The sequence below is a fragment of the Aethalodelphis obliquidens genome, unplaced genomic scaffold, assembly GCF_003676395.1.
Source record: "Aethalodelphis obliquidens isolate GAN/ISIS:26980383/991018 unplaced genomic scaffold, ASM367639v1 scaffold60, whole genome shotgun sequence".
NCBI classification, from domain to species: domain Eukaryota; kingdom Metazoa; phylum Chordata; class Mammalia; order Artiodactyla; family Delphinidae; genus Aethalodelphis; species Aethalodelphis obliquidens.
In genome coordinates this window covers 4,337,427-4,357,231 of record NW_020838004.1, presented here as the reverse complement: position 1 = coordinate 4,357,231, position 19,805 = coordinate 4,337,427, and positions in this window count along the sequence as shown.

Genomic DNA, 19,805 nt, shown 5'->3' with positions numbered 1-19,805 from the left:
TATGACTGATTCACTTTGTTATAAAGCAGAAACTAACACACCATTGTAAAGCAATTATACCCCAATAAAGATGTTAAAAAAAAAAAAAAAAAAGCTCTGGACCCTGGGCAATTCACTCCACCTCTCTGGGCCTCGTTACCTTAGCTGTAAAATAAGGAGCTTGGACTGAGAGATCAGTGGCTTCTTCTAAACATCTAGAATGCTGTGCCTTAGAAAAATGACATCGTGAAAACTACAAGGGAAGAACAGGACACTTAAGAAAAAAAATCTTAGAAAAAGAAAGAGCCCATCAAGTCCAACATCCTCCCCATGATGCTCTGTTGCCCATATCTCAGGATACATATTTCTCTGACCTTGTGTTATACTGTTTACAGAGTGTTAGCCCTGCAGCTGGTCTGCCAGCCCCTGGGGGCAGGTTCATGGCGTTGTGCTTCTCTGTGTCATGAGCAATAGACAGGCAGAGTTCTCTGCTCTGAAATAGTAACTCATTTAATCCCCATACCAGTTCACAAGGCACGATCTATTATTTATCTTCTTTTTACAGATGTGGAAACTGAGGCACAAAGAGTTCAAGGAACCTAACCAGATTTGCATAGTTACTAAGTAGACCAGTCAGGATTCCAGCCCAGACAGACAAGTTCCAGGATCCACCTGTACGCCTTGTTGGGCTGCACCTCGCAGGCCTGAAAGTCATGTAGCTGCCCAGCCTCAAGACCGAAGAAAGAGCCCAGAGACAGCAACAGAGACATCAGTGGTTTATTGGACAGGGGATCTTATACGTCCAAAGCAACAGGGTCCTGGAGGGACACACCACCATGGACGGTAAACTGCAGGCAGGACATGACAGCAATCTTCGTGTCTTGGGGGAGAAGGAGGCTACCATTTATAGGGGGGATTGATAGCAGGTAGGCTCATCAGTTACCAGGGAAACCAGTGGCTGGGGCAGGGAGAAAGCACGAGGCAGTTACTGATTAAACCCTATAATTGAGAGGATTGGATAGTCATGTGAATGAAACAGGGCCTGGTCAAGCAGGGGATGTACAGAGAGCAAGAGAACGGCCATTTTCAATGGCCTGACTGTACATGCCTTGAGCAGGTATTCAGTCACTATTAATTGACCCAATGAATGAATCTCTCAAGCGAGGCCTATAGTCCTCCGGACAGGCCCCAAACTCTGCACAGAGCCAGGAAAACACACTGCAGGAAAAGCACCCTCGTAAAGGGCTAGCCACCCCCAAAATGTATTTTTTTTTTTTTTTTTTTTTTGCGGTATGCGGGCCTCTCACTGTTGTGGCCTCTCCCGTTGCAGAGCATAGGCTCCGGACGCGCAGGCTCAGCGGCCATGGCTCACGGGCCCAGCCGCTCCGCGGCATGGGGGATCTTCCCAGACCGGGGCATGAACCCGTGTCCCCTGCATCGGCAGGCGGACTCTCAACCACTGCGCCACCAGGGAAGCCCCAAACTGTATATTTTTAAATAGTGAAAAACAAGACACCATAATCCACAGGGTGCCACACCCGCACCTGGTACCGACACTTACCAAGATTATATAACAGCCCAGCACACACACACACACACACACACACACACACACACACACACACACACAGACACACACACACACACCTAGGCCTCAGTGAAACTGGCTGATTTAACCCCCAAACCCATCTCTCCCAAGGATTCATTCATGCTCAGATTCAGGAGAAACTACCAGGTTTTCATCTCTGAGACTTAAAGAAAACAAATAATAACAAAGCCTGCCTGGCCGGCTACATATTTGCACGTCCAGGGACTTTCTCTCCAGATGGCACACGTGCAAATGACAAGCATCTGTTATTCACCAAGTGCAGAGGTAGCAGCCCTAGAGGCAAGACCGTGGTTTGCGTCCCAGCTCCTCCATTTGGAATTTATATCTGAACCTCAGTGTATGCAGCTGTCACACCTCCTAAAGCCTTGGGAGGACCAACTATAGGTGAAAGTCGTGAAATGGACCTTGTTCAGGATGGTTCTGAAAAGGGCACCATTCCCCTTGTCTGCCCCATCTTGGCCCTGGAATGGTGACTCCAGCTGTTGGTGGGTGTCTCCAGCTGTTGGTCCATCCTGCCAGAAACTTTTCCCAAATCATGCCTGAAAGGGCTCTTTTAATTCAGGGTATCCTAAGAACTGCAAAAGGACGAATGGAGCAGAAACAAACACAGGTTATGGAGTCAGCATGGCCGGGTCTATTAAGTCTGGGTTGGCCCCAATCACATGGGGGCTCAGAGCACGGCTTGGGAGTCAGGGAAGTCTGGGCCAAGTACTCACGCTATTGCGTCTTCTTAGGCAAGTGACTAGCTACCTAGGTCATAGTTTCCTGTTCTCTAAAATGGGAATAATAAGAGTAAGCACTGCATAAGGTAGCTGTGAGGATTAAGTGTGACGGTGTTTGTGTAGTTCTTGGCAGGGTCACAATTACCCATCTTTATTGGACTGTGCACAGCACACCAGCAGCACACCAACATAATGCCTTAGGAACAAGGCTTCCCTACGATTGGTGAGGCAAGTGGCCAGGGTGTGCGTGTCCGGGTGTGCATTCTCCTCCTCCATCGTCCTGTTTCTGGATCACCTTCATCATCCAGATTCCATTCGGGTACATATCAGGACACAGCAGGGATGACTTCCTTGAGTCATGGTGGATCTGCTGCTGTAGACAGTTTTAGTCTAGGAACACTCAAAGACTCGCTGTCTTAGCTATGCCGATGCCTTCAGCTGCCCAGACTTCAACTGCTCTGGTTGTTTTTGGTTCCTCTTTGCAACTGCACAGAGTCATGCATTAAAAGGGAATGCTGGAGATGCTTTTAACCATCCTAGTGCCTTGCCCAATGCCTGGATCAAAATAGATGCTCCATAAATATTTATGGAATGAATGAATAACGCTTCTGAAAACTGCCTCCTACAAAATGCTTACGAATATGCTCATCCAAACTGAGTAGCTACAGTGGGAGAAGTTTCCCATGCCCCATTTTCCAGTAGCTTTTTTCTTTCCTGGGCATCAAATGTTCTTAATGCAGCACCTGGAGATAAAAAAAAACTTGTTCCCTTTCAAGAAAATGTAGCTTTGTCCCCACTTTTCAGTTGAACGGTTTCATCTTCACTGCATGGGGATTTAAAATGTAGTTTGAAAACTGGGAAGACCCATAAAAGCATAATTGCTACTGTTTCATGGGAGGTAACAAGGTACCGGAGGTTTAAAGCAAGAGGAGCCTGAGTGGCTCTCTAGTCCTAATTTTCCATAGATATAGCTATTTTTAAATGGGTTCAGAATAGCAAAATTGCATTTGAAAGAAACAAAGGAAGAGAAACATAAGATCAAGAATTCTTTCCAGTGACTCACTAAACAGTGGTTTGATTCCTAGGAGTCTCTTATTCCTGTAGGCAGCAGACCTCAGTTACATCAGCGAAGCAGTGAGGCAGAAAGCTCACACTTCAGGCTACTTTTTTGTTGTGGCTGAAGGTCGTCAGTGTTTAGAATAAAAAAAAAAGGCACACCTGACCCATCTCTCTGACTCTATCTGTCCACGATACGATGGCCATAGGGGTCCTTCTAAAACACAGATCCAATCTTGTTTCCGGGAACACCACTCTCTTCTGGTTTTCCCTCTATTATTTTGGTTTTTCCTTTTCTGTCTCCATCGAAGGCTGACCTTTCTGATTCAGTCCCTCCCATGAAGTTCCTCAGGGCTTCAGCCTAAGCCCTCTCAGTACTTTTTTCATGTGATCTCCCCCCAAAACCTCAAACATATAGGTTTAATGCCCACCTACAAATAACAAATATATTTACTTCTCCAGCATAGGTATTTCCTCTGACTTCTAGATGCATTCATTCAATTGCTTCCTTGACGTCTTTACTTAACCATTTCAGTGGCATTTCAGACTCAGTTCAAAATGAACACATGATCCTTTATTTTTTTTTGCATTGTCACTTGTGTTGGCCAATGGTCCTGCAATCTAGCTGCACAAGCTAGATTCAACTGTCATCTCCAACACAGTCCTCTTCCTCTAGTTCCAAGTCTATCACCAAGTTTTCTCTCATTGAAGGACAAATAGCATATGATGTCACTTGCCTGTGGAGTGTAAAAAATATGGTACAAGTGAACCTCTTTACAAAACAGCAGTAGAGTCACAGATATAGAAAACAAACTTATGGTTACCAAGAGGGGAAGGGGGGAGCTGGAAGGGATAAATTGGGAGATTGGGATTGACAGGTACCCTACTATATATAAAATAGATAACTAAAAAGAACCTACTGTGTAGCACAGGGAACTCTACTCAATACTCTGTAATGACCTATATGGGAATAGAATCCATGTATAAGAACCTACTGTATAGAACAGGGAACTATATTCTATATCTTGCAATAATCTATTATGGAAAAGAATCTGGAAAATAATATATATATGTATATATGTATATGTATATGTGTGTGTGTTTATATATATATAACTGAATCACTTTGCTGTATACCTGAAACTTTGTAAATCAACTATACTTAAAAAAAAAAAAAAAAGAATAGGGCAGAACTTCGAGGAAAGAAAGCATCCTAGGAACGTCCAAGAAATCAACTGGAACTGAGTTGGAGATCAACATCAGAATGTTTGTGGTAGTCATAGTTGCTTTGGTTCTTAGTTTGTTGATCAGCTGTACAGGACACAAGCACATTGCTGCTTTAATTTTCCCTGATCTCTGCCTTCACCTGTGCCCTGTGGAATCTCTTCCCCATCTATTACCAGCATGCTAGGCAGGTCCCAAGGTGTGCCTGTGAAGCTGAGGAATTAAAATCCAGTCCAGTCTAGTCCTGTTGAAAACTCCATCTTACTAGATTCAATATTTTCCTCATTCACGATTTAGAGAAAATTCAGAGGACCATGTTAAATATATGCTTTCGGGCTGTAATTAGCAAAATCCAGACTCAGAACAAATGAAATAAAACAAATGACTCAGTTTCTTCAAAAAATAAATTGTGGGAGTGGGGGTGGTTTTTGGGTGGAGGGGAAGTGTGACGGGAGAGAAACATGTAAATTAAAAGAGACAAAAATATATCAGCCAAACACAGTGAGTGGACCTTGCCTGGATGTTGATTTGAACCAACTGTAAAAAGTTAATGTCTATTACATTTCGAGACAAGTGAAAGTTTGATATCTCATTTGATATCAAGAAACCATGACATTTCTTTAGGTGATATTAGTATTGTGGTTTTATTTTTTTATTAATTTTATTAAAGTATAGTTGATTTACAATGTTGTGTTTATTTCTGCCGTATAGCAAGAAATACATATATACCTATGTATCAATTATACATATATATTCTTTTTCATATTCTTTTCCATTATTGTTTAACACAGGATATTGAATATAGTTTCCTGTGTTATACAGTAGGACCTTGTCATTTATCTGTCCTATATATAATAGTTTGCATCTACTAATCCCAAACTCCCAATCATTCCCTCCCACAACCCCCTCCCCCTTGGCAACCACAGGTTCTCTATATCTGTGAATCTGTTTCTGTTTCATAGATATGTTCATTTATGTTGTATTTTTACATCCCACATATAAGTGATATCACATGGTATTTGTCTTTCTCTTTCTGACTTACTTCACTTAGTATGATCATCTCTAGGTCCATCCATGTTGCTGCAAATGGCATTATTTCATTCTTTCTTATGGCCAAGTAATATTCCATTGTATATATGTACCACATCTTCTTTATCCATTCATCTGTTGATGGACATTCAGGTTGTTTCCATGTCTTGCCTATTGTAAATAGTGCTGCTATGAACATAGGGGTCCATGTATGTTTTCCAATTATAGTTTTGTCTGGGTATTGCCCAGGAGTAGGATTGCTGGATCATATGACAACTCTCTTTTTAGTTTTTTGAGGAACCTCCATACTGTTTTCCATGGTTTTATTTTATTGTTTTTAATATCCTTATTTTTAGGGGTATATCCTGAAATATTTATGGACTAAATTACATAATGTCTGGGATTTGCTTCAAAATGATATGAGAAAGAGGAAATTGATGACGATATAGAGGAATAAGATGGGCCGTGGGTGGAGAAATGTGGAGTTGGACCTCTCCCAAGAGTGCAACAGCAGAAGATGCCAGGCATCCCCAAGGCTCAGGAGGCCTCCACCTCCTCCCTCAGAGGGAGCCATGGGCCAGTGCACACTTCCACATGGAGGGAGCCACCCTTCCCTGGGGGCATTCCCCGGGGACTCATGCTCTCCCTGCAGGGCCTCCAGCCTCCATCCCTCTGATCCCCACCTGTCCTCGTCTCCCAACCTACCATCCAGAGTGGAGGCCACAGTGGACTCACCTGTAAGTGCATCTCACGACCCTTAGGATGAAGCCCACACCCCACGCATGTGACCCACGAGCCCCCTTCCCACTTTTCCAATCTCATGTCTGTACACTGCCCCCCTGGCCACGCCTCCCCAGAACTCAGCCTGTTTCAGTCCCTCCGAGCTTCCACACAGGCTCACAGGCTATTCCCTCTACCCGTTCCCACTCCCCACGCATCCCACCTTTGTACCTGGTGTCTGTCCTTCACATCTTGGTTTAGATGTTATCTATTCTAGGAGTCGTCCCTCTGAGATAGACATGATGCTAGAAGACCCAGTTTCCCCTTCAGGGAAGCTCTTGCTGCCCTATTGTGAGGAATGCATGAGTGGACAGCACTGCTGACAGCCGCACAGCTGCCTCATCCAGCTGCTGAGGAAGGCGGGGGAGGGACAGGCCCAGCAGTGTCAGCCCCACTAGGAACCCTGTGACTGGCAATCTTCTTTCCAGAGCCCCACACCCGGTGGACTGAGGCTTCTTGTGACTGCATTGCAGCTCAGTTTCTTCCTTGGCCCCGTCCTGCTTCCTTTGCCTTCCTTTCCCAGGAGTTGACCCCGTGGAACGTCTCACACCCTACTAAACTCCATCTCAGCATCTTCTTCCCAAGAACCCAACCTGCAATTTTGTTCTATCCCACACCTCGGGCAGAAAGAACTCTTCTAGTTCATCAGCCAACACCCACTCTCATCCCATTCCTTCAGGTCATCCCCGGCATCATAACCGTCTATTAAGAGTCTGTAGCCCCCACTGGATCAGAAGCTACATCTGGCAGGCTCACCCTGGTGCACTCCGGACCTAGCGCAATTCTCAGTACATAACTGATACTGAGTCAACTAACAGAGATCCCAGAGAGCAGGGAATTCGTACTCAGTATGAGAATCCCACCGTTTATGGTATGCATAAATGAATGAATGAGTTCCCCTATTTTTGAGATTTTCCAACATTTGGCCTAGGAAGCCATTGTTAATGAAATGAAAGCATCAACATTTCAGAGCCATAAGAAACTAGAGAGAAGAAGCACCATTCTTAAAAATAGGTGGATCATTAAGAGAACCATGCTAAGATGAGGTATGCAATGGATGTAGCCATTCTTTGCACCTGTTAATAAAGAACTTTGTCGCCTGGACGAGACATTTGAGGACACCATCCTCCAGATATGTTCAAAGGAAAGTTTTAAGAATACTCATAAAAGCTGAATATTGAATGGGAACTGGCATGCCCTGGGGTGTGGAGGGCCTGAGGAGTAGTATAGATGATATAGTAAGCCTTCCAGTGTTTACTTCCTTTAACAGCCATGGGACTCTCTAGGGCCATTTTAGGCCCATTTTCCATAAGGAATCTACAGCCAGAAAGAGGCTGTCTGGATTCTCATCCTGAGTACCTGCAGGATCATCAAAGCACAGAGAGAAAACAAAACCTCCTCTCTCTTTCCTACGTCCTGCAAGTAGATCTGCCAAATCTCTATAAAGCAAAATGAGTAATAAGAATACCTGACATTTGCTGACTGCTGCATATGTGCCAGGCCTGTGCTGGGAACTTGATGTGGGCTGTCTAAGTAAACAGGTTGCAGGTTGCCAGCAGCAACCCTGGGAGACAAATGGTATCCCCAAACAGGTGCAGAAGCTGAAACTCAGAGATTAAGTTGCCCAAAGTTTGTAGGAACATCAAAATCAAGGTTTGAATCCAGGTCTCTTTGATCCCATAGCTCGTCTTCTGAGCCACAAATGACATCACCTCACAAAGACCGTGCCTGTCATAGGGACTGATTGCAGCTGCTCTCAGGGCAAAAGGAAGACACTGGGAGCAGTGAGACAGCTGCTTCACTGGGCTCATGTTCTGCTGTGTCAGCAAAGACCCAGTTTATAAAGGTCCAGAGCCTGCCTTGTACTTCTTTCTGAAATATGCTGAGTGCATTAAAAGTTCTGGGACCAATTCCAACGTGGGGGGTGGGTGGAGGGATGGCAGTGAGAGGTGGTTCCCACACACCACCAAGCAATTCTCCAAACACCCGTTGGGTGTCCTACAGTTTAACTCAATTCTGACACTTTCCGATTCCAGTCTGAAAGCTCAGTCCTACGAGTCTGTCCCCCACTTAAGACACCAATGGCAAGCCCAGGGCAACTGGCTACAGATTGGAGTTTCCAAAGACTTCCTCCTAGGGTTTGTTTAATCTGCTAGAGTGGTTCCAGACACCAGTCACAAGTCCAGATTGTTACCTGTGCCTCTGATCAACAGCCTATAAATTGGAAGTTGCCACGACCCCCTCTTTGGGTTCGATTAATTTGCTAAAGCAGCTCATAGAGCTCAAGAAACCTGTTTGCTTACTAGATTACCAACTCATCTTAAAGGGTATTAAAGGATACAAATCAACAGCCGGATGCAGAGATACATGGGGAGAGGTCCTGAACAAAGAAGCTTCTGTTCTCATGGAGTTTGGCGTCCGGCATTGTGGCACTTGGGAGCGTTCTGTTTCCACAAGCTGGAAGCTTCTGGACCTCCTCCTTTTGGGTTTTTATGGATGCTTCATTACATAGGCATGATTGATTAAATCATTGACCATTGGTGATCGATTTAACCTCTAGCCCCTCTCCCCTCCCTGGAGTATGAGGAGTGAGACTGAAAGTTCAAACACTGTCTTCAGGGTTGGTTCCCATGGCAACCAGCCCTCGTCCTTACCTGCTTTCCAAAAGTCACCTCATTAACCTAAACCCAGTTATGGTGGAAAATGGCTTGTTATAAATCAGGGTTCCCCAACCCCCAGGCCACGGACCGGCACCGGTCAGTGGCCTGTTAGGAACCCGGCCACACAGCAGGAGGTGAGCAGTGAGCGAGCGAAGCGTCATCTGCCGCTCCCCATCGCTCCCATTACCACCTGAACCATCCCCCCCACACCCCCGCCACCGGTCCATAGAAAAATTGTCTTCCACGAAACCGATCCCTTGTGCCAAAAAGGTTGGGGACTGCTGTTATAAATAACAAGACACCCATTTTGCCTTTGTGGCTCTGATTTCAGGAACTGAGGACAAGAGACCATAAATGTAAGGGTTTATTACTAGACTCAATTCCATTCCATTGATCCATACGTCTAAATTTATGTCAGTACCACGCTGTCTTGATAATGTAGCTTTGAGGTAAGTTTTGAAATTGAGAAGTGTGAGTCCTCCAACTTTGTTCTTTTTCAAGATTGTTTGATATATTCTAGATCTCTTACATTTCTATATGGATTTTATGATTGACCTGTTGATTTCTGCAAAAAAGGCAGCTGGGATTTTGATAAGGATTATGTCGCATCTGTAAATAATTTGGGGGACTTGTGCCATCTTAACAATATTAATTAAGTCTTCTGCTCCATGAACATGTATGTTTTTCCATAGGTTACTTTAATTTCTTTAAAGAGTGTTTTATAGTTTTCAGTGTACAGATTTTATAATAATCTTGTTATATTTATTACTAAATATTTTAATCTTTTTGATACTATTGTAAATGGAATTGTATTATTAATTTCATTTTCAGGTTAGTCATTGCTAGGTTATAGAAATACAGTTGGTTTTTGTATATTTATTTTGTATCCTGCAGCTTGGTAAGCTTATTTATTAGTTCTAATTTTTTTTTCTTGTTCCTGCAGTTGCTTTGAATTCTTCAGGATGTTCGGTATACATGATCATGTCATCTGTGAATAGAAATAGCTTTACTTTTTCCTTTCCAATCTGGATGCCTTTTACTTCTTTTTCTTGTCTGATTGCCCTGGCTGGAACTTTCAATACAATATTGAATAGAAGTGATGAGAGCAGACATCCTTTTTTTGTTGCTGAACTTAGGGGAAAAACATTTAGTCTTTCACCATTAAGTGTGATGTTAGCTGTGGGTTTTTGGTAATTACCCTTATCAGGTTGAGGAAGTTTCCCTTCTATTCCTATTTTATTGCATGTTTTTATCATGAAAAGATGTTGTATTCATCAAATGCTTTTTCTGCATCTATTAAGATGATCATGCTGTTTTTGTCTTTTATTCTATTAATATGTTTTATTACATTAATTGCTTTTGGAAGTTGAACAAACCTTGCATCCTGAGATAGCTAGATTAAGTATGGTATATAATCCTTTTTACATGTTGTTGGGTTTAGTTTTTACTATTTTATTGAGGATTTTAGCTCATATTCAAAAAGATATTAAGTTGTAGTTGTTGTTGTTTTTTTTGTAATATCTTTTCTGGTTTTGGTATCAGGGTAATATTGACCTCATGGAATGGGTTGGAAAGTGTTCCCGCCTGTTCTATTTTGGGGGGCGGTGGGAAGAGTTTGTGAAGGATTGGTAATAATTGATTTTTAAGTTTTTGATAAAATTCATCAGAGGAGCCAGGTTTTCAGTAGATTCACAGAGCTATGCAACGATCTCTGCAGTCTAATTTTAGAGAATTTCTATCACCCCAAAGAGAAACCTTGTGCCCATGAGCAGTAAATCTGCCTTTCTCCCAGCCTCAGGCAACCAGTGCCCTACTTTTTGTCTTTATAGATTTGCCTATTTTGGGTATCTTATATAAATGAAATCATGTAATATGTGGTATTTTAGGACCGATTTCCTTCACTTAGCAGATTGCTTAAGGTTCACCATTGTTGTATTAATACTTCCTTCCTTTTAATTGCTGAATAGCATTCTATTGCATAGATATACCAAATTTTGTTCTTCATCAAATGAGAGACATGTGGGCTGTTTCCACTTTGGGCTATTATGAATAACACTGCTATAAACATTTGTGTACACGTTTTTGTGTGCATCAGCAATGTTTTTAAAAATACGCTTTAAAAATTTTATCCAGCATTTTAGTTGTTTTCATCAACCGAACTGCCAGAAACAGAAATCGAACTGTGCCTTTCCCACTCAACATGTGCCTCCCTTTTAGGGCGAGGGATATGGCCAAAGGATTTGGTGGCCCAGCATAAAGAGAATCTCCAGCAGTTCCATAACTGAGGGCTTTATGCGGGGGAATACAGGACCCCAAATGAAGGAACAGAGAAATCCACCCACCTATAAATACCACCCATTCATTAATAGTTTTTGAGCATCTACTATGTATGGGCCAGGTCCTGTATGGGAGGCTGAAGGTACAAGAGAGTATAAGACAGACCTGGTCCCCTGACTCAGAGAGCTTACATTTTAACAGAAAACAATCGAACAGGCAAGCTGCAATACAATATAATAAGTGCAATGAAAAAGGAAGAACAGCGGAATATGGGAGTGAATAGGAGGTCTCACAGCCTAGTGGGAGAGACAGTAGGAGAGAGTAGGAAAGTCTTCCCAGAGGCAACAGGAGCTACTTCAATTGTGTGTCTCTGGGGTAGGAGGTTGACATGCGAATGAAATTTCCTTGCACTGTTCATACTCCGTTATCCAGAGACCCTGATGCAGAAATACACTTCAGCAACCCAGGCCCTCCTCCTGGTAGGACAATGAGCTTGGCACAGTGCTTGGCAGACGCATAGCTGGTTCTGTGTGTGTGTGTGTGTGTGTGTGTGTGTGTGTGTGTGTATTTGTTTGGGACACACACACACCCACATACACACACACAATGAATGAATCCATGCCAAAATGAGTTGTACCCCCCAGGTGACTGTGATCTAGGCGTCTTCCTAGACTTACAAACCGCTGCATGAGAGCTCTCTTCTTGTAGGGCAGAACAGAACTGGGGAATGTAAAGCTTGTTCTTCAGTTCTCTGTTGGACAGCTGCAGGGCTGTCCAACAGAACTCTCTGTGATGATAGAAATGTTCTAGATCTGTGCTCTGTAATATGGTAGCTCACTAGCCTCACGTGGTTACTGAGCACCTGAAACCTGGCCAGTGTGACTGAAGCACTGAATTTTTATTTCCATTTAATTTTAATCGATTTAAATTTAAATAGTCACATGTGGCTAGTGGCTCCTCTATTAGGACAGCATACCAGAACCATCATGACATTTACGGATGCAGTTTTCAAAGAGCTTTCACCTCCCTTGTCCCTTACTGTCTCTTTTGATCCTCACAACAGTATTATGAGAAACAGACACCAGGCATCTTTCATCTCACTTTACAGATAAGGAAACTGAAGTTAAGAGTTGCCCCAGCTAATGACTGAGTTTGACCTAGAGACCAGAGCTCTTGAATAATCGGAGAGAGTGAAGTTCTTCCCTCTAGACATCAGAAGATGACCACGAAACCCAAATAATGTCTCACCTCATTGTTATGACTGTTTATAGCATTGGGCATCTGCCGGGAGCCAGCACTGGACTAGCAGAACTTCCAAGTCCAGATCCTAGAGCGAGAATGGTGGCCATTCCCACGGTGGACCACTAGAGGGGGCTACTATCAGAGGAGCAAGCTCTGACACCAGGTCGTCTCCCTTATTATAGGCTTTTCAAAGGTGGAACAGATGGTCATCTTTTTGGTGATATTTCCATGTCATATGCAGGAACTGGCTCCCAAATAGCTTTCCCTGAGGTCCAAATGCGCTGATTAGATTTGAGGGTTTTTTGGGTCTAAAGTTATTTAGAAGCAACTTTCCAAAGAATCATTAAGACTTACCAATAATTTCTTGAAAGTCGACTTGAATAGGAGAAAGAATAGAAAAGTAATGGGAAGAGGAGCAGGGTGGGAAAGGGGTAAGATTTGTGGAAGGAATAGGTCACTGAAAAGGTAGGAGCAGAGGAAACAAAAGACAAACCTCAATTACTAGCCCAATTCCTCTCTCACTGGGACAAAAAAACACATAAGGACTTAAAAGGATTCCCATTATCCCCCCTTGTGGCTGGATGGGGAGGTAGGGAGGGTTGCATGTCCTTCTGGGACTAGGTCCCAGTCTCTGATTTTTAATATTTCCATCTTATCCCAAGAAGAAAATTCTCCCCTGGATCTTAAGCAACAGCTCTTCCTTATTTCCCTCTTCAAACCTGTGAACAAGTTAGACAAGGTGGCAACACTACATTCTATCAGAAACTGAGCTTCAGTGAGCCCAGTGACCTGCCTGAGATCGCTCAGCTGGTAAATGGCAGAACTAATGTAGAACCGGGTTTGTGTGACTCGGCCTGACCAGTATGGTTGCATAGGTTGGGCACTAGCCAATTGCAGGAGGTGACTTGAACTTAGGCATCTCCTTAGATGTGAATGTGCATAACCATACTTCTCCAGCAAATGGTAATCAAGTGTCTTGAGGGAGAGTGCCTTTTTCTACTTTGCTAAAGGTGCCGTTTGAGCTCTCAGCAGCCCTGGCCTGGCTGCAGTCACTCCTCTGTGAGGAGGTAGAGCCATGATGGGTGGTTCCAGAAGCCCAGAAGATCAGCCTTGAGGACTGCTCCGGCTCAGTTGGCCCCTATATGTACCTTTGCTCAGCCTAATTCCAAAGTCTATGACAACCTGCTGAATCCCAGCCAGACCTTTGGGTATGGATAGAGGCTGGAGGTCAGAGGAAGATGCCCTTCAGTGAAGAAGAATTTGCTAATAATAATAATAGCAATAAAGAAGAAGAAAGGAAGGAAGGAAGGAAGGAAGGAAGGAAGGAAGGAAGGAAGGGAGAAAGAAAGAAAAAGAATAAGCTCATTCCTTCTTGACCAGGAAAGGAACAGAAGCACCAGTGAGAAGATAACAAGCATGGATTGTGGAGGCAGCCAGACTGTGGGCCCAAACTGGCCTCTATCACTTACTAGCTGGCTGACAGGCAGCAAACTCCTTAGCTTCTCTGAGCCTTGGCTTCCTCATCTGTTAATAGTGGGTAGGGAGAGGGGGGTCACACTTTTTCAAAGGTTGTTGCAAGGATTAAATGAAATAATGTATGCAGAGGTTTTGGCACAGTGCCAGGTACAGTACGGGCTCTGCCAAGTTCAGCCACCATCATTGTTATTGTATGTCTGGTCAGCAGTCAGTGGTGTGGAGCCAAAGGCTGGACTGGGAATGTGGAAGTCACGGACCAAGAGCTGAGAAACCCTCTGCCGTCCTGGTTGCAGCCCGAGGAGACTGGGCAGCTGGGGAAATCCCACCCCGAATTCTTAACAGGAAAGTTGTTGACAGAGATGATCTATCTTGGGTATGCCAAGCCCTCACTGTTCTTTACCCGGACCATTTTTCAGGGTTGTATCTGCAGCAAGCAACCTTGAGGAATGGGATAATGTCTCCCTCTGGACAGAGAGGAAGCTTGCTTACCACACTCTATAAGAGCAGCGGCTGCCTCAAGCTCAGTGATCTCCAGCTTTGATGCAAACCCACTGCGTGGACAGCATCCACCTGGGCCCCTCTGCATGACCCTGTGTGACGTGAGGGTGTGGAAAACGGATACCTACATGGTGCTCACACTGCTTCCTGTGCCACGAATAACAAAGTCCTTTGTCTCTGACTCAAGAGTGTCATGTCTTCTGCCAGCCTCCATGGAACAGAAACAGGCTAGCTTATTACCTGGGAAGTGGGGCAAAATTCCAGACCCAAACAGAAGGCTTTGGCAGCCTTCTGTACGGAAGGAGGGACTATGGACAGTTGTCACTTAGAAATTCTTTTATTTTTAAATTTTTTATTGAAGTATAGTTGATTTATGATATTTATTAGTTTCAAGTGTACAGCAAAGTAATTCAGGGAATATATATATATACTTTTTTCAGATGATCTTTCATTATAGGTTATTACAAGATATTGAATATAGTTCCCTGTGCTATACAGTAAATCCTTAATATTTATCAACTTTGTATATAGTGGTGTGTATCTGTTAATCCCAAACTCCTAATTTATCCCTCCCCCACCCCCTTTCCCCTTCGGTAACCATAAATTTGTTTTCTATGTCTGTGACCGTGTTTCTGCTTTGTAAATATATTCATTTGTATTATTTTTTAGATTCCACATATAAGTGATATCATATGATATTTTACTTCACTCAATATGATAATCTCTAGGTCCATCTATGTTGCTACAAATTGTATTATTTCATTCTTTTTTATAGCTGAATAATATTCCATTGTGCGTGTGTGTGTGTGTGTGTGTGTGTGTGTGTATGTGTGTGTGTGTATGTAAACCACAACTTCTTGACCCATTCATCTGTTGATGGAACATATGGTAATTCTATTTTTAGTTTTTTAAGGAACCTCCATAGTGTTCTCCGTAGTGGCTGAACCAATTTGCATTCCCACCAACAGTGTAAGAGGGTTCCCTTTTCTCCACACCCTCTCCAGCACTTATAGAAATTCTCGAAGTTGCATCTGACTATCAAACACACTAGGGGCAGGAGAACGCATTGAAATGTATGGACACTCCTGCCCTTCCCCCACAAACATCCCCTTTGGCGTCAGCACAGCCTTGACTGAGGCCTCATGAGTCAGGCAGGCAGCTGAGTTGCAGGAGGCCTGCCACCCTGGCCTGCTTCTGGCTGTGTCCTAGATGGCACTGCTGGCCTTGGGGAGAGAGTGGGGTGAGCCTGCAATGCTTTATTGACTCTGAAGCGTACAGACTGTCCTGCCTCCTAGGAAAGGTCTGAGGCCAAGTGGCTCGACTTTTAAGAGATTTCAAAATTCTCTTATGTCACCGATCTTCAGCAGTATTAAAGAAGAGCTGAAACTGGGAATTTGAAATCACAAACATCAAGGGTCTCCGGTTTTTATTTTATTAACCATTCTGTGTGTGTGTACTTTGCTGTTAGCCACCTGGAATCCTTGTGGGAAAGATGAAAGGTACAAACAAGCCAGCAAACAGACGTCAGAAAGGCAGAAAGCCCACACTCAGATCTCCTGCGGGAGATGCTGGCCAAGTTCAAAGGAGGTGAGAAAAAGGAGGGATGGAGATTTTCAGAACACAAAATTGACATGCTCTTTGAAAGCTGTGTATAAACAGAAGTTTTGTAAAACTCCCGCTTGAAACGCACAGCGAGGCGGAAGGGATCATTCCTCATCTCGGGACTCTCCAGAGGCCCATGGCTACTGTCAAGAAGGTGGAAATCTGAGGCATATCTATAGTCTTTAATGTTGATCCTTGTTTTTCAAAAAGGAAAGGAAATGAAAGGAACAAAGGGCAGATTTAGCTGACAAGGAAGCCTGCAGAGGTGATACTATAGAAAGAGGGGCAGACTCTCTCATATTTGGAACCATCAGAGGTCTGACAATGGGGGTCTCCAGTGAAGACACACTGGGGTCCGGTTTTGAGATGTTTGGAAGGAGGCCATGCTGTGAATTCTCTATCGTCATTGTGGGCGTGAGAAGCCAGCTGTCTGGGCTGAGCCAGGAGCTCTCCTGTGCTTACCTTACTTGGGACCAGAAGGATCCGAGTTGCCAGTTTAGGCAACAGGAGAGATGTTTTGGTACCTAACCGAATCACCAGAAGGACAGGAGCGCTCTGGGGCTGGGACGACAGGAACCAAGGGCAGGAACCCAGCCCAGAGGCTCCCAGTCACTCCTCTCCGCTATGTTCTCTCTCAACCGTGCTTCCAAAATGTAGGGTGCCTGTCCACCAGATGCCAGCTCTACCACCAGGGAGGGACTGCAGCCTGGCTCAAACTGAAAAGGTCAGCATACAGGGGGATGCAGAGTGCAAGGGAGGACTGTGTACCTCCCTGTGTACAACCAGAGAGCTCTCTTCTTTCTCCTTGAAAGCAAAAGCGGGTTTGCCTAAGAATGGAGGTCACAGGTGGTAAGATGCTGACAATCATAGGTGGCTCCTGCTTCCTCGTCCATAGCTCCTTTGTTAACCCAAAGCACAGGAGCCTAAATCCAGGCCTCCCCCCATCACGGGAAACAGCTGCGTGGGCCCTGACTCAGTGCATCAGTTACAACCCTGGCTTTGGGACCAGCTCTCTGCACTTTGCAGCATCCATGAAGCAGCACGGTGTCTGCAAACTCCTCCCTCCCCGCTGCCACGTCATCTCATTGGTTGGCTTATCCTTTGCACCTGGCTGGACAGATTGACCCCCCACCTCCATCCCAACAAGGCTAGTAAAACAAGTTGCTCCCTGGCCCTCTGAAGAAAACAATGCATGTCCCTGGACCATAAGAACTCACCGTCTGCAAGTCAATCCCAAGGAGCCCTTGGCACCAAGCTCTACACTAAGAACAATAGCTGACATCCATCGTGTGCTTTCTCCAGGCCAAGGTCTACACTGGGTACTGTCCAGACATATCTTATACTCCTGATGGGAATCTCTATGAGAAACAGACTGTATCCTCATGTTATAGATGACGACACTGAGGCACTGAGAGGTTAAGTGACTGGCCCAGGCTCACACAGCTAGTAAATGGTGGAGCTGGTCTCCAGTTGACCAGTCTGACTCCAGAGAGGGGCCTTCCTAACCACTCCATGGCTGGTGGTGCCCCTGAGAGGGGAGACCATTGGTTCATCTATTCATGACATCATGTTGCTGGTTGGGGAAGGGATTCATGGAAGGGAGGTGGGAGGCCCTTGGGGGTGATGCCCTCTCTATGCAACATTAATTAATGCCTTTAAGCCTAATAACAGAAGCAACAATAATACCTGTCCCATAGGGTTATTGTGAATATTAGTTAATGCACAGAAAGTACTTAGCACAGAGCCTGGCACTTGGTAAGTGGCAACTGTCAGCTCTGCCTGCTTGGTAGTTGTACTGACGACCACAGGAAATGCTTGTCATCTGGCATCTATGATGCAGACACAACACAAATTCAATTGGTCTGCAGATCTGTTGATTCAGTTTCCTATTCAGCTCATAAATCACCTGCCCTTCTTAGTGGTGACAACATTCCTGGGCAGAACAATGTCTTTGAATTAGTCTGTCTCCGTGCTTTCTTTCCCACGCCTGAAGCTGCAGCAGGAAGAGGGCAAGAGACCTTGGGGTCATTAGACTTGCACACAGAATCCAGCTCCATCCCTTCTTGGTGTGTGATTTCAGGCAGACCTCTTAACATCTTCAAGCCTCAATTTCCTGATATATAAAATGGGCTGGATAATACCTACCTCATAGGTAGAGGGGAGAGTAAGATGAGAAAAGGTATGTATAACTTAGGATACTGGGTCTGACATGTACCTCGTGTGACAGACTTAATTTTCCAAAATGGTCACGGCAATAGTAATATCTCTAGTCCCTTGTGCTCTTCCAGAAACTCACCATTTCAAACACTTGAAGAGATAAAGTCTATCCTGCTTGCCCCCCACCTTCCCTTGAACCCCGGCAGGTCCTTGTAAATGCCTTGAATAGATGTGGCAGAGAGATGCTGCGTGACATCTGAGGCCAGGTCATAAAAGGCAATACGTCTTCTGCTGGGCGTGCTGCCTCCCTCCCTCTCTCTCTCTCTCTCTATACATATATATATATGTCTTTGACACCCTGAGCTACCACATAAGACGTCCAACCACCCTGAAGCTTCCACACTGGAGAGACCCTGGGAGAGACCACAGAGGGAGATGCCCCTGGACTCCCCACTCTTGTAGCTTCCATGATTTTGAGCCACTTCAGCTGAGCAAAGCAGAGATGAAATACCACCCCCCCCCACCCCAAGCCCTGCCCAAAGTGAAGTTATGAGCAAAATAAATGGTTGTTTTATGCTGCTAAGTTTGGGAGCAATTGTGATATGGCCATAGAAACAGAAATACCCAACGTCATTATTGTCCCTTCCTCATAGTGTGGACTCAATACCCTTGGTTATCTTTCTATAAAACAGCATCTATTGGATCACAGTCCCGATTAAATATACTTTTGCCCGCTCCCAACATCTATGGCCACAGGACAAGGGCCAGAATCTTTGGCACGGCAGCTCACGGACCTAGAGGACCGCCCAGACTCATCCCCACCAGCCCCTGCAGACCAGAGCCGTGGTTTCCTGGGGACGCCCTGCCTCTGTGCCCACTGACCCCCTGCCCTCTGCCCTCAGCACTGTCTCCTTTTCTCACTCATCCACGTTCAACTCACACGTTGCCTATTTCCCCACTTCTTTAGACCAACAGAACAACCTGTACAACCCGTGAGTTTGACATTTACTATACACGGTACTGTGGTCCCCTCTGGTCTTTTCACCCAGACTATGAGCTTGGGGGCGTGGGGCACGGAAGGCAGGTACAGCGTCTTATTTATCTTTGCATCTCTCATCTAACACAATAAAGGTTTGTTGAACTAATATGTTTTTAAGCGTGTTTCTCAGTGTGAATCACGCGTTATTTGGGATGCTTTATACATCCTCCACATACTGAGAATGCTGAAGAATCAGCTGCTACAGGTGGTCCCTACCAGACTGTGATGGGAGGTGTCTCTCCAACCCTGTTTCTCAAATGCAAAGGGGCCCTGCATCTGCCAGCAGCTCTGTTATCCCTGGGAGAGGCCCTTGTCTGTTTTCATCTGCCATCTTGCTGCTGTGGTCATTCTCATCTCAGCACTGCTATAGTGTCATAGGTTTTGAGGCTGTCAAAGGAAGAGTCCTCAAGCATTGTTTGCTGTGATCCCACAGTCCTGGGCCCTACCTGCCTGGC